Source organism: Myotis davidii, unplaced genomic scaffold, assembly GCF_000327345.1.
Source record: "Myotis davidii unplaced genomic scaffold, ASM32734v1 scaffold433, whole genome shotgun sequence".
Taxonomy (NCBI): domain Eukaryota; kingdom Metazoa; phylum Chordata; class Mammalia; order Chiroptera; family Vespertilionidae; genus Myotis; species Myotis davidii.
Window position 1 is genome coordinate 2370561 of NW_006293776.1, and position 14183 is coordinate 2384743.

At 42.5% G+C, this 14183-nt stretch overlaps 1 protein-coding gene across 3 annotated transcripts in view; it reads right to left on the reverse strand.

The window, feature by feature from the left end:
* Window positions 1-14183, reverse strand: part of ACVR1 (activin A receptor type I) — a 134296-nt gene that overhangs the window by 82575 nt on the left and 37538 nt on the right. For 2 of the 3 annotated variants that reach the window (XM_006767386.2, XM_006767385.2), the window contains exon 1: window positions 749-884. The exons of the other annotated variant lie outside the window; for it this stretch is intronic. The gene's annotated coding sequence lies outside the window, so the exon portion shown is untranslated. Of the gene's footprint in view, window positions 1-748; window positions 885-14183 lie in introns of those variants that run through there. 3 annotated transcript variants of the gene reach the window in all.

Below are 14183 nucleotides of genomic sequence, written 5' to 3' on the forward strand. Positions count from 1 at the left end.
CAGTTTGGAAAGGAAGGAGCATTTCTGGTCAGCTAACGTCACCAATTGCATAGTAGACCTTATGGAGCAGTTAGCTCAATAAAGAAATTCAATGGATCTGTCACATCTCCCCCCTTATTTTCCTATCTTCCCTCATCCCGTAGGTGTTAATTTTTCAAATCCTGTGAGTCTTCACCCAGTTCATGAGTCTGCGGCTGCTCCATGGAGTCATGTCAACTCCTGGATGAGTTCTGAGTTTCAAGACACCCCACCAGCCCAAACCCAAGTGGCTCTACCCCAGCTGTTTCTAAGCCTCAAAAAGGTTCTGAATGAGGAATTAGCACACCTTACCTAGAGAGGGATGGAGAATAGGCAGAGGTAACAAAGGAGGAACAAGCCATTTCTTCCATCCTCCCAACCCACTCCTCCCAAAACAGAACCAGATTTCCCTGGTAACTGGCTGGTCTTTCTCAGTGTACTGGGTGCAGCTTGTATGTGTGTGGATCCCACTCCTGCTCCGCAGCACTCCAGCGCTCTCATCACCGGGAGACACTGCGTTTTATCTGTGGTCTCTCAGTAGCGTGTAATCCTTGATGATTACCCTCACAGAGAATCCTGCAAAGGCTTTCATCATCTAATGATCTCAAAGCACTTTGTAAGCATTCACAGGGATGCCACCCACAGGGCCAGACCAGATGTTCTGGTTTTCTAAAGGGGTGTCTGCATTGTTACTCCTAACCTTTGCGCTGGGGTTCCTGCATATACATACCTTCACTAGACCACTATACCGATAGATATTAGCAAAACTTCTATGGGGAGCTTCTTCACAGTAGGGACCCTGCATCCAACATCCTCCTGTATGCCCAAAGCCGGCTCTGGCGTCATACCAGACTTATTTAGGTATCTGTGGCATGAACAAGCTTAAAATTACAGAAGAAAACAAAAGCATTAACAAATTCAAGCTCATAAATTTGGTCAAGAAAACTTCTTTATCAGTAAACGGCTAAGTTTCTACTCTGGACTTAAATTCAAAACAGTGCACAAAGTTCCAAATACGCTTATTTGAGTGAAACAGGTTAACACAAGAAACATAAAGAAATATATCAAGCCTTATAGAAAAAGTACTACTTCATAAAGGCAGTCTTTACTTTAGAATGGCAATACGTTTTCTTAATACATTTGTCAACTAAACAACTACTCCAAATTAAAGTTAAGTTTTTCAAAACTGTATCTACAGAAATTTCTAGAAATATTGAAGAGGGATGCTACAAAAGAGGGGGTACCAAAACAAATGAACAGAAAACTAAAGCTTTTAAAAACCATTCCTCCAATGCCCTCTTGCAAATACTATGCCACTTAGCAATCTAAATAAAATTTTCACCAGATCACTTTCCCTAATTAGGTTCAATGAGAAGAAACTGAATAAAAGGTATCAGCATTCTTTTTCTAATTGTTTGGTTCAATATATTATCTGTCCACAGGCATAAAGACATTTCAGGACTAGGAATGAAACTGCTTGCCTCCCATGCAGAGAAAACAAGGTAACAAACAAACAAAAACGACTGAGTAAAGTAAAAATAAATAGATAAATAAATAAATAAATAAATATAAATGAATAGTAAACAATATATTGTATGGCTTTATTTTCTTGTTGTTGTTATTGTGTGTCTGTGTTCAGACTACACCTCCATAATCATGTCAGACAAGCTGCACATTTCATATAACATAATTGCCAGTCCTGTAATGAGTGATCTGAAAAGTTAACCTGCAAGTTCGTTGAAGGGAAAAACAGTCTCTTATTTATCTTTTTGGTTTTATAATAACATCTCTTTCATACTAGATAGTCAACAAGTATTTGCTGACCGATGAACAGTGATGTTGATTTAAAATAAGATTAAAGTCAAGAAGTCAGGAGATTCTGGGTCTACACTGAGGGAGCAGCCTTGAGTTCTTCATACTCTGCCCTATAATCTTGATGGTATTCTCACAGGGATTCGTCAAGGTACGATGGAGAGAACACTGAACTAATGAGTTAGACATACCCTGTTACTACAGTTCTGTGACTGGGAAGTCGCTTATCCTCTCTGGCATTCATTTTTTCTGAACTATAAACTGAGAGTGGTGGCCCAACTTGCTAAGCTTCCCTCCAGCTCAAAGATCCTCTGTTTAGATATTTCTTTTACAATTTCTAGCAGGATTCCTTAAAAATTACGCTAACAGGAAAGGCTACCTCTTTAATTAGAGATGGTTTTTCCACCTATCTTCAACTAAGACAGCATCCAACCCATTCATTAAGAAAAAAAGTAAGAGTAACATTTCTCATTTTATTTAGCAATTTAGTTAGTAACTCACAGTAGGTTGCTTTCACTCTGATTTGCGTATCAATAATTTATTTGCCAACTGAAAGATAATTGAATAAGAAAACACACAAAAAGGGATAGAATAACTGTGGGGTCTATTGATACAGCCTCTCAAGGGACATGAGAATACATCCAGTTCCCAAAGCAGGGAGACTAGATGAACAAAACTAAAGTGAGCATGTCCACCTCACCCACCACCTCAAACCTGCTCATCTTCCTTTATGTTCTGTCTCAGGCAATGAAACCACCGATGACCAATCCTACGGCGGAGACATTTACCTTCCAAAGCCCACCCCTGCCTTTGTCCCAGCCCTACCTTTTCCCACCAGCAGCACTCCAACTGCCTCTCCTATGATCTCCGTGTACCTACCACAGTGTAGTCAATGTCCCTTGAGCTGCTTGTCCTCAGCTCAGCTGTCGATGGCTCTCCTTGGCATGTGCAAATTCCCTGATTTCCATGACCCGGCCCAAGACCTCTCCAACCTCATCTAGCCATCACCCCACAGGTACCCTGACCCTAATCACACCTTAAAGCTCCCTGAGGACACCACAGTCTTGTTCACCTCCTGCCTCTGCACTTGCTTGCCTGAAATGCTTGCTTCCATCTGACAAACTCCTATGTTTCAGGATCAACTCAAGAATCACCTCCTGATGGAAGCCTTCCCTGAAACCCCCAGGCTCATACCCTGTCTGAGTTATATGTATCCTCATCTATAATCCCAAAACTGAATGATCACAGAATCTAAATGGTACATTTCATTTTTTTTATTTATTTCACTGCCTGGTGAATCTGTGGATTCCTCAAAGTAGTACTTTTTCATCTCTGAAACATCAGGTATAGTCTGGTAAGCATAAGGTCCTTAATAAATGTTGATGGATGGATGGGTGAACCATGATAATGAATTCAAAGCATAAGAGAAACCCTCCACGGGAAATGAACAATAAAAATTATGCTAATGGGGAAAAAGAAGGCAGGCTTACCAGAATCCACTCTCAGTGTTGTCATAGCTTTTAATTCAAAGCAAAAAAAAAACGCACACACACACACAAAAACTCTCTCAAATCCTAAATTATAAAGACTAAGAAAGAAGTAAAGTGTTTCTTACAAAAAACAATGTGTAAACAAAACGTGTACTCTAAACCCTAGCTTCCTAATGACTTACATATGGAAACTAGGAAGTATTCCCACTCTGATACTATAGGCACAATCTTTTTCTAAATTACATATACAGAAAAGTAACTTGAGAACAACACTCAAGGCCATGCTAACACTGTAATATTACTGGAAATTTCAATGTTGTCAATAAAATGTAAGAAAGAAGATGCCTCATCTTATAAGAAAAATGTTAATTTTTTTCCCAGAAAATTATCCCCGAGATTGTCACTTGGCACCAGGCCCTGATACAATTCCCGTGGCTGGGCTCTAACTCACTGGCTTCCTTCCAGATGTCATCAGTCAAGGTGGCAGGGACCAGAGTAGGGGAAAGATGAGTTCTTCTCATGACAATGCTATCTTCTTAATGGTCTTCCCCACCCCACCAGCCCTTCTCCCAACCCCAACCTTTTTATAGCACACAGTGAAAAGAACAAACGTATAAATTGCTATATAATGTAACTCAACTTAATTTAATAAGCATAAAGAAGGTAACAGAAAGGAGGCAATGGACCAAGTTAAATATTAAGTAGGAAGATCCGAGGAATAAACTTGCCTGTTATTAGCACTCACTGGCTGGGATCACTAAGCTTACACATGGAATTGCTCAATGCATGAGTCATTTCAAATCATGACTGTACTGATTCATTTAATATGTCCAAGCAAACCTGCAATAAAATGACCTAGAAGTCTTGAGATGCAGCTGATTCTCCAATCAAAATAATGGGGGTGGCAGATATATTTTAGAAAAATCCAAAACATAAATGTGTTTAGGAAAAAAAGTCAAAATCCTATTGTTTTCACAGTAGAAATGGGCAGAAGAATGTGAGATTTTTGAGTTTATCAAAATCGGGCATGTTTTTAAGAAAATGGTTGAGAATTTACTGGAGGATTCCTTTATGGGCAATCAACACTGGTATCTATCCACTGTGGGGCTGGTCCAGGAACTCAGCTTCTGTCCCATTCATGTCACAGGATGATTGGGAGCCCAACCTTTGACTTCAACTTGAGTGATTTTAGCTTTAAAAATCAGTCTTACATGCTGATAGATTCTTTTGGGGGTGATGAAAACGTTCTAACAGATAGTGATGACAGTGGCACAACTCTGGATTTACTAAAAGCCACTGAACTGCACACCATACAAGGGGAGTTTTGGTAAATGAACTAACTCAATAAAACTATTATTTTAAAAACTAGTCAGAAAGCTCTTCTGCCTTTTTTCTGTACAACCTTAGCCCTTGAGTCTATCCTGTGCCGTGCCTGTTAATGACAGGGACATACTGTATCCAGATTCATTTTTGTGGGAAGAGCCGGAGGCTTGGAATCACAGTTTGGAAGCTGGACCTATGTCTGTCACTTCCCAGGCTCTGGAATCTTGAGCGCGTTACTGTCTGAACTCCAGCCCCCAGCTATAAAACAGGCAAACACCACCCACCTAGCAGATGAGGAGACGGAGAATCTGCAAATCACCACCCAGCTCAGACAGAGGGTAACGTGGCAGAACATTAAAATGGAGCAGGCTTGCCGAAACGGGTTTGGCTCAGTGGATAGAGCGTCAGCTTGCGGACTGAAAGGTCCCAGGTTCGATTCCGGTCAAGGGCATGTACATGGGTTGCGGGCACACCCCCAGTGGGGAGTGTGCAGGAGGCAGCTGATCAATGTTTCTCTCTCAACGATGTTTCTAACTCTCTCTCTCCCTTCCTCTCTGTTAAAAATCAATAAAATATATATTTTTTAAAATGGAGCAGGCTCTAAGATGGGAAATGTTAGGTGTCGGGAGAAAATAAAAGGGAAGGTGCAAAAGCAGGAAGGATGTAGCAAGTGAAGATCACGGCAGAAGCCAGCCTACCTAGAATCAGGGCAAACCCCTCTAGAATCCTCCTTTAGGTCCCAGGATCCTTTGGGGTGGGAGTGATGAGGAGTGGGAAGGTGGGGATGAGTCCGCTCCCAGGATCATGCACTAGTATCAAGACTACATTATCTATCATACTTAGATCTCTGGATTCCTTACTTCAGTAATTTATGTGAGTAACCACAAAGTAGACACATTTTCTATATTTTTAATCTCAAGTATCATTAAGCACTCAGTCCACTAATGGAATTACAGCTTCTTGAGTTGAGTTGCTATTAATTAGAGCACATAGTTTTGCACCAAGATTCATTTTTATAGATTAATTCTATACAGTAAAACATGCCTGAAGTTGATCCTTAGCAGTCTTTTCATCACAAGCCTCAAGATTCCACACCTGTGATTAATTTACAACAGCACAAGTTGAAACATCAGCTTTTCGATCATTTTGTGATATTGCAACTCTTAAGAAGCCATTTCCCTGACAATTAATACAATCTATATTTACCATCAAAACCCAAATTCCCAACTGACCCAGAATTTAATGTGAAATTAAATCTTCATCATGGTTTTAATAACACTACTCTCACTTAAAATGTGCTCTATTTGTCCAAGCAACAATTAAAGGGGGGGGGGACACAAACCTTAAAAAAATACATATAATGTGTGTCTATGAACACGTGTATGTGCGCACACACGCACACACACACACACACACACACACACACACACACTGATTGGGCAGGGCCAGCCCCACCCCCTGGTCAAACTCCCAATTGAACCCTCAGTCGAACTCCTGGTTGAGGGAACAATTTGCATATTACTCTTTTATTATATAGGATATAAAGATATAAACTTTATGCCACACATTGCTTGCCTTGAAAAGCAATTCAAGACACGCTAAAAAGACAAGCAAATTACCAGCCCTGTCCTCCCCCAGGTGGAACACGACAGCCCAGCAGAATCCTGTCACTCCAAGTTCTTCCAGAGACAGATGGGTTAACTAACTAGTCTTCCTCAACTGCATGTTAAAGCGCCTGGAAACTGCTCTCCATTGGAGCTGGGAAGTGAGCTGAATATCGCTGAGATGGGATTCTTTCAGTCAGAAGACAGGACGCTGAAAGTGCGACATGAGTATAAAAAGGAAATAAAAACATTCGCAAGTGCCTGTGTTTACCCTTCACGCTGTCAACAACTCAGAAAAATTCCACTGAGCTGCAGGTCACTAAACTCTCATCCATTTCATAAGCACTTGTCTCCCTGATTCTGCTTTTTAATTTCATAAATCCCAGAGGGAAATGATACTGTTCTGGAAGTTTAAGAATGGCTTATTTTCTAAAATTGGCAGGAAGGAAAAAGCTAGCTTCTGTTAGTTCTAATTTTGAACGCATTAAGTATTGGAGAAGGGAACTCTTCGATAATAACCTTTTTTTTTAACATTTTAGTTGTTTCATGTGCAGCATTTTTGTTGGTTCTACCAGCATTGCTGTGCAGTCAAGTTTATTTTAAGACAACATATCCTGGCATAAATCCAACTGTGCCTCCTAGACTCCTAGAACTTTTAACCAAATTTAGACTGGTTTAACACAACCGTGAGGGGTCCTTCCGAGTTTTTCCACTTTGGACATATGAAGAGTGGGTCAGATACATGTCTATAAGTTATTTTATTTTAAATATCATTTTACATAAACTTTTAGAGCGCGCATGCGCACGCACACACACACACGCACACACACACACACACACACTCACTTCAACTCCTCCTTCAGTGTCACAGTCAATACCTAATGCCTTCAGTTAAGGCAAGATCCAATATGGAAGGTAATTTTTTGGGGGAAAGCAAACAAATATGAATATTCCAAGGAAGTAGGGGCATGCCAGGGTTGGAAAAATCTTCCATAGCTTCCATATGTGAATATGTTCTCTCTCTAGCAGGAGACGAGAGGTTCCCAAATGTAAGGTTTATTATACATCCAACAGTAAGAATAGTAAAGAAACTATCTTACACACATGTTTACTGCCATTTCTCAAATAGAGTATGAATTCATGGATACAGTACATACACACACATATGTAACACATATTTATGAATATATATTCAATCCACATACTATACTAAAAAATGCAGCTACAACCTTCAGTGAAGGCCCTAATTTTCTTTATTTTCTAAAGAAATGATCAGCACTCCATGCCCTACTCCATGCCAAGGTGTCCTCAATCAGTATCATCTTACTGCCCTATGCTGTAGTTAAACCCAGAATTGGGTCCTGGCCGGTGTGGCTCACTTCGCTGAGCGTTGTCCGGTGCACCCAAAGGTTGCCAGTTCGATTCCCAGTCGAGGTACGTGAGGGAGGGCAACTGATCAATGTTTCTATCTCACATAGAGTTAGGATTCAGGCCCTGCCATTTGCTACCCTTAGAGCCTTAGGTGCATAACTTAATGTGCCCCCATTGATTTCATCTGCAAAATCAAGATTTTAAAAAGTGTGCCTGTCTCCCAGACTAATTATAAGAATTGAATGAGTAAATATATGTAAAGCACTTAGAATAGAACATGATATATAACCACCTTTAAAGGGTAAGCCCTAACTATTATTGATGTTGCTCATAATATCAGAAACATAATCTTGACTTTTGTGATACTCATTTCCTTCCTTTTCTTAATAGCTCTTACATTGTAACAACTACAAAATACAGTCACTTTGTCATGCCTTTGAATTCAATTCTTTTCTCACTCTGGAAGGCATAATAAAAGGCAAAGGAGAGTGTATTGCGGAATTGGATTTGAAGTGTGTCAAACTTCCTTACTTCCATAACGAACAATAAATCACTTGTAATAGTCACAATGGACTGCAATCCAGCTCTGCCCCAGAGCAGGACTGAAAACCAATGGTGAAAGCAAGGATGCTTCAACCAGTAAAGTTTATGGATAGACTAAAGGGAAAATTTCACATTGATGACAAGTATATAGACTCCATCCCCCCAAGGGTTATCTATAATGAAGAGAAACCTGAACACAAGTCACCACCAACCCATCAGCCAATAACACCTTTAATTTAATATAGTTTATCACTTATGGATGCATATGTGAATATTATCAAGAATACTATGGAGTCCTGGCTGGTTTGGCTCAGGGGATGGAGCGTCGGCCTGCGGACTGAGGGGTCCCGGGTTCGATTCCAGTCAAAGGCACATGCCTGCGTTGTGGGCTCAATCTCCAGTGGGGGGTGTGCAGGAGGCAGCCAATCAGTGATTCTCGCTCATCATGGATGTTTCTATCTCTGTCTCCCTCACCTTTCCTCTACGAAATCAATAAAAATGTATTTTTTTAAAAAAAGAATACTATGGAATAATTTATACTATAAAATCTTAACATGAAAACCCAAGTGTCACATCTAGAACTCACTCAAGTCCTTTAAACACATGAAATTAAGACAGTGATGCCCTGACATTTAGAAAAAGACAAGCTGGCAAGCAGGACATGTCAAAGGCCACTCAGTATCTAATATGAATCGCTGAGGAATTGTATTTCCACAGAACAGTCTCTCAAGTTGGCCATCTAAAGAAAAACTACACCTCATATTTTTTTGGAAAAAAAAATTACTAACATAAAGGCTCTATCTAAAGACACAGTTTTTGCCTGGATCTCACTTTGCCATCTTTAGTCACAAGAGAGAAGAAACCACATTTGAGATACTGTGGCCACTGGCCACATGGTGTGGCCGGAAGTGGCCTGCGAGAGAGAGGTCTGCAGCTCAGATCCTTGAGATCATTCACAATCCACAGGTAGTTTCTAAAGGGAAACACGGGTTACACTAAAATCATGACTCGTTGCTCTACCCTACCCTTGTATCCAGCGTCTTCACTTTGAGCTCCAAGCCCTCCATTTCTGGATGGTAACCTGGACAAGCCTCTCTCCCAGCCAGGCCAGCACCAGGGACTCTTCTCAAGATTCACACCCATCCTTCTTTCCTCTGCCCCCGGCTCTGTCCACCAGGAAATGCTGCGACCCTCTGACAGCAAGACTTTGTCCTCTTCAGCTCTGAGTCCCCATCCCCAGTCGTGTGCATGACGAAGGGCACGCACTCAAGGGCGTGTGCTGAAGAATAAAGGACTGTCTCTCCCCCTCCGCAGAGACCTTCCAGGATTTAAAAGCAGTATGTGGCCAGGCCAGCATGGCTCAGTGGTTGAGCATCAACTCATGAACCAAAAGGTCACTGGTTCAATTCCTGCTCAGGGCTCAGTCCCCAATGGGATGCATGCAGGAGGCAGCCTATCCATGATGATGCTTCTCTCTCATTGATGTTTCTATCTCTCTATCCCTCTGCTTTCCTCTCTCTATACAAATCAATAAAAACATATTTAAATACATAAATAAAATAAAAGCAGTGTGTATCCCTACCCCAACCACCAGCATTCTGATGGGTCTAGATCAGTGGTTGGCAAACTGCGGCTCGCGATCCGCATGCAGCTCTTTGGCGCCTTGAGTGTGGCTCTTCCGCAAAATACCGACGTCTCCGCATGGGCCACGGAGTTTCAATCGCATTGTACATGCACACCCGCACGTGGTATTTTGTGGAAGAGCCACACTCAAGGGGCCAAAGAGCCGCATGTGGCTCACAAGCCGCGGTTTGCCAAACACTGGATAAAGCCCCACAGCTCCTCTTTGGATGTCCACTGCAATTATGGGCAATAATTAACATACTGTTGGTTCATATCACTTGTTTCATTCCAGCTGCACCCAAGCATGGGAGGAACAGACTCTACAGCCCTGAGAAACTTAATTCCTCAAGATTTCTGTCCCTTTTACCTGAAAAAGGAAGGCTGCAGATACCAACTTTCTCATACAGTGGGGTCTTGACTTACGAGTGTCCTGACTAACGAGTTTTTCGAGATACGAGCCGTCTCTCGGCCGATTTTTTGCTTTGAGTTGCGAGCTAAAATTCAGGTTACGAGCCAGCTTCAGATACCCCACCGCTAGTTGGCGCAGCAAACGTCACAGTGAACGCCACATCAGCCCGGCATCACGTGTCTCGCTCGTTCACTTTATGATTTGACATACGAGTAATTTGAGTTAGGAGCTTCATCACGGAACAAATTAAACTCGTAAGTCAAGGCCCCACTGTATATGGAAAGTCTGTGTTCATTGCGTGGCAGAAAAGTAAACACTCAAATATGTATCTACTCTCTCCCCCTCATACACCAAAAAGTAAAAAGTCAGAGTAATAGATTTTAACTCACAGGAAATGAGTACAGGACTTAGGTCGACAGATCACCTCTCTTGAATTTTCAGAGCTGCCTTTCTATCCCTCTCAACTAGCGCCTCTTTCCTTCCCTCTCCTGGCGACCTGAGGCTCACCTGGCCAGAACAGAGAGTAAGTTCCCCAAGTTAGAGTGGCTTTGTTGGCCCAGGGTCTGAGCAGAAGGCTTTACTCAGAAGTACACACAGAATAAACATGACTTAACCCAGCCTTTGCCACTCTCCAAAATGAGATATGACCAAAAATAAAAAAATTAAAAATTTTGTTACTAATTTTAAGCATAGAAATTCAAAGATATTTTGGGGGAACTAGTGTTACATCTTTGACAAGAGACTATTCTCCTGGTTCTTAACTAGAACTATCAAACTTTGACAGTAACTCTTGGATACATTTTATATAAATTAACAATTTCTGCTGTCAGAAAATCAAACTAACCCAGAAAGATAGGCTTGGAAACCACCAGCCAGCCAACTTCATTCTGCAAGTAACCATTAAGCTTTAATCAGATGTGGTTCAGTTTCTGGAACCTCGAGCATTAAGAAGGGCTCATCAGGAAAAAGGGGCAAAAGTAGGAAGAGGAGGAGGAGGACGAAGGAGGAAGAGAAGGAGAACAAAAGAACCGCCCCCAAGCCAGTCACTTAACACAGACTCTTGACTGAATACTTCTGCCCCTCTTTGCAGCTGTTGTCTCCTGCAGTTGGCACGGGCGCTGCCAGTCTGGAACCGGTTTCCAGTGAGGACAGCATTGTTTTATTGGCTACTTAGGCAGTGCACACACCATTAATGGAGTTTTTATCTCTCCATTTTCCTGTCAGTACAGAACCAGCCAGTCTGACTCTGTTATTATCATTAAGAAAGCTTTTTTTTTTCCCCTCCCCACATACACACTCGTTAATCCAAACAACATCTGGGAACTTCAGCCTCTATCATATAAAAGGGAAACAGATTTAGAGGGAACAGGGGAAATACAGCTCCAGCCACAGTGAACAACAACTAAATTCCAATAGCCGAACTTATCTTGCGCCACCAACATCTCTGAAATGCTGTTCACTTCAAAAAGGCAAAATGCTTCCCACCACATTTCTTTAGACTTCCTCTAGACATTTGCTGTGTGTGTGTATGGGGGGGGGGGGAGCCCATTTTAACATGTAGCTTTAAAAAAAGGAAAAAATATTACTGCATCCTAGATGGGAAGCTCAGTTGTGAAATAAGTCAAGAATATTTAGATGATTGTTAAAAGAATGCTTTTTTTTCAAAAAGGAAAATTAAAAAGACCCTTTATGGGACAATACAAGTGAGTGAGTACATCTCTAGTTTACAAACTAATAGGAAAAAAATTGGCGCCACTGAACCCAAAAAACATGTCCTCCTGTAACAGACAGCTGTCTCCTCTGTAGTTTAAGTGTGCTTTCTGCTGAGATCATGCTCCGTGAGTCATGGAATCAATACAGGAAAATGCACTGAGCCAGCCACACTGCAGATTCACAAGGCAGAGCTGTGTGGCTCAAGCCACCCAGCAACCCTGTCCCTTTCCTCTCCCCAGCACATGCATCTGGGGACAGTATATATGGGCTTTCTACTTCATGCTTGAACATGGCTCCATGGGCCCTCAATGTGGGTCCTTCCAGCATTGCTTCTCTATCAGTAGAACCTAAAGGTTGCAGACCTCAAACGTGCTGATGTCAGGCAACGCCTTAGGCGCTTCATCCCCACTCCTTTTTTCAGGTTTCTAAAATGCACCAATAGCTGCTATACCTAAGTTAGAAGGGACTGACTTTCCCACAAAAGCTCCTGACCAAGTAGAAGGCACAATCAGAACATTTAGGGAACGCCAACATGGGAGAGTCCATGAAGGTTAATAGTTTATTTTAAATTTATCTTTTTGTTCCATTCAGCAAAAAAATAAATAAATAAAAAGGGGAAAATCACTAACTGTCTGAGCCACAGGCTCCTGCTCCCTGGAAGTTCGCCTCGCAGCCCCTGGCAGTCTGTGGTTAATGACAGTCTCCGAAACCTGATCCTCTCACAGTGGGAGATTTGAGTAAGCACTGGCCTCTCTCTGGTCTCGCCTTTCCATTGTCCCACCCTGCAGGGCCAGCTGTTTCTGACAGCCAAATTGCTGCGTGCTAAGCAATGAAGGCTGTCAGAGAAGGAATTTTCATTTCTATAATGCATAGGCCTCTGTGGACAAATTATACAGCTTATGGTGCTGGCTGCAGGATGCTGCTCCAGGCTTGAAGCGCTGCCAAAATGCAGCCTTCCCTCCCCTCTCCTCAGCCCCAAGCCGACAGGACAGTCACCCAAAATGAATCTGAATGGCCAGAGAGAAACAGAACACGTGTTTTCCGCGACATACAAAACATACGTCCAGAATGGCTGTCCAGCCACAATCTTTGGTGTAATGGCAAATGGTGGAAGCTAACAGTTAATGTCACACCATGGAGCTACCTAGCAGGGCAGCCATTAAGACCTCCTGCAATTTGATATCCTGCAGTGAGCATCCCTGGGGCATCAGCAAAATCACTGGCCCTCAGCTTTTAGGGGACACCAGGCTTACCTAGAAAACACACCCAGAAGGTATCCCTTCCTGAAAGCCCAGGTGATAACCATTATACAACAATGCAGGAGGTCCAAGAGCAAGAGACTCTATCAGCAGGACAAAGCCTCCAATACGTACTTCATAGAATCGTTTTGTAGGCACTGCTTGGGTACTCTCCACTCCCACCACCACCCACTTCCTACCACCACTGACTCTGGACTGGGGATATGCCCCCTCCTAGTCTGCCTGAACACTGGGGCTACACCAATCAGCACACTGCATTCGACTGTGGGGTAGGATGTAGCCTCGGCTGGTCAAATCAGATTGGACCTCTCTGGATTTTACAGGAACTGCTAAAAAAAAAAAAAAAAGTTTGATTTTTCTCATTATACTTGAACCTGAGAGAATATGCCATAGCCACTTCGCTACCACAAGGGAGAGGCTTCATGAGAAAAGAGCTGACAGAGAAAGAATAATAAGGAAGGAAGAACAGGGTCCCAGGGTCACCGCTTGAGTCCTGGGTCAACCCAGCTCAGAAACCAAGCCTGCCCAGGCCTCCCCAGAATGGCAGCCATTAGTGTCTTCGTCTTATTAAGACTAGTCTAGGCTGCATTTTCTGTCACTTGCACATGCGAACTAACAGATGAACCATCACGCCACCCACAAAACACCCACCGGTTCATACAAATGCACATGTTATACTTTATCACATAAACAACAACAAAACATTGCATTCTGGGTTCTTCCCTGTTAGAACTTGCTCTTTCACTTTTCTCCTCTAATCCTTCTATGCTAATGGGTGCTAAAATATGCAAACCCTCACCTGATTTGGGCCCCTTCTGCAAGGAAGTCGAAATATCTGACCTGAGTTCAAGGAGAAATGAGCTAAATTCATGGCCCACGTTCTCTTTCGGTGTCATAATCTCAACCCCACGTGGACCTTGTGGCACAGGGAAAGTGGACTCTGGGCAGTGAGTGGTCCGTCAGCACCATGTCAATGGAGCCGACTCAGGGAAAGGCCAGCCCTGCACAGAGGTGGGAG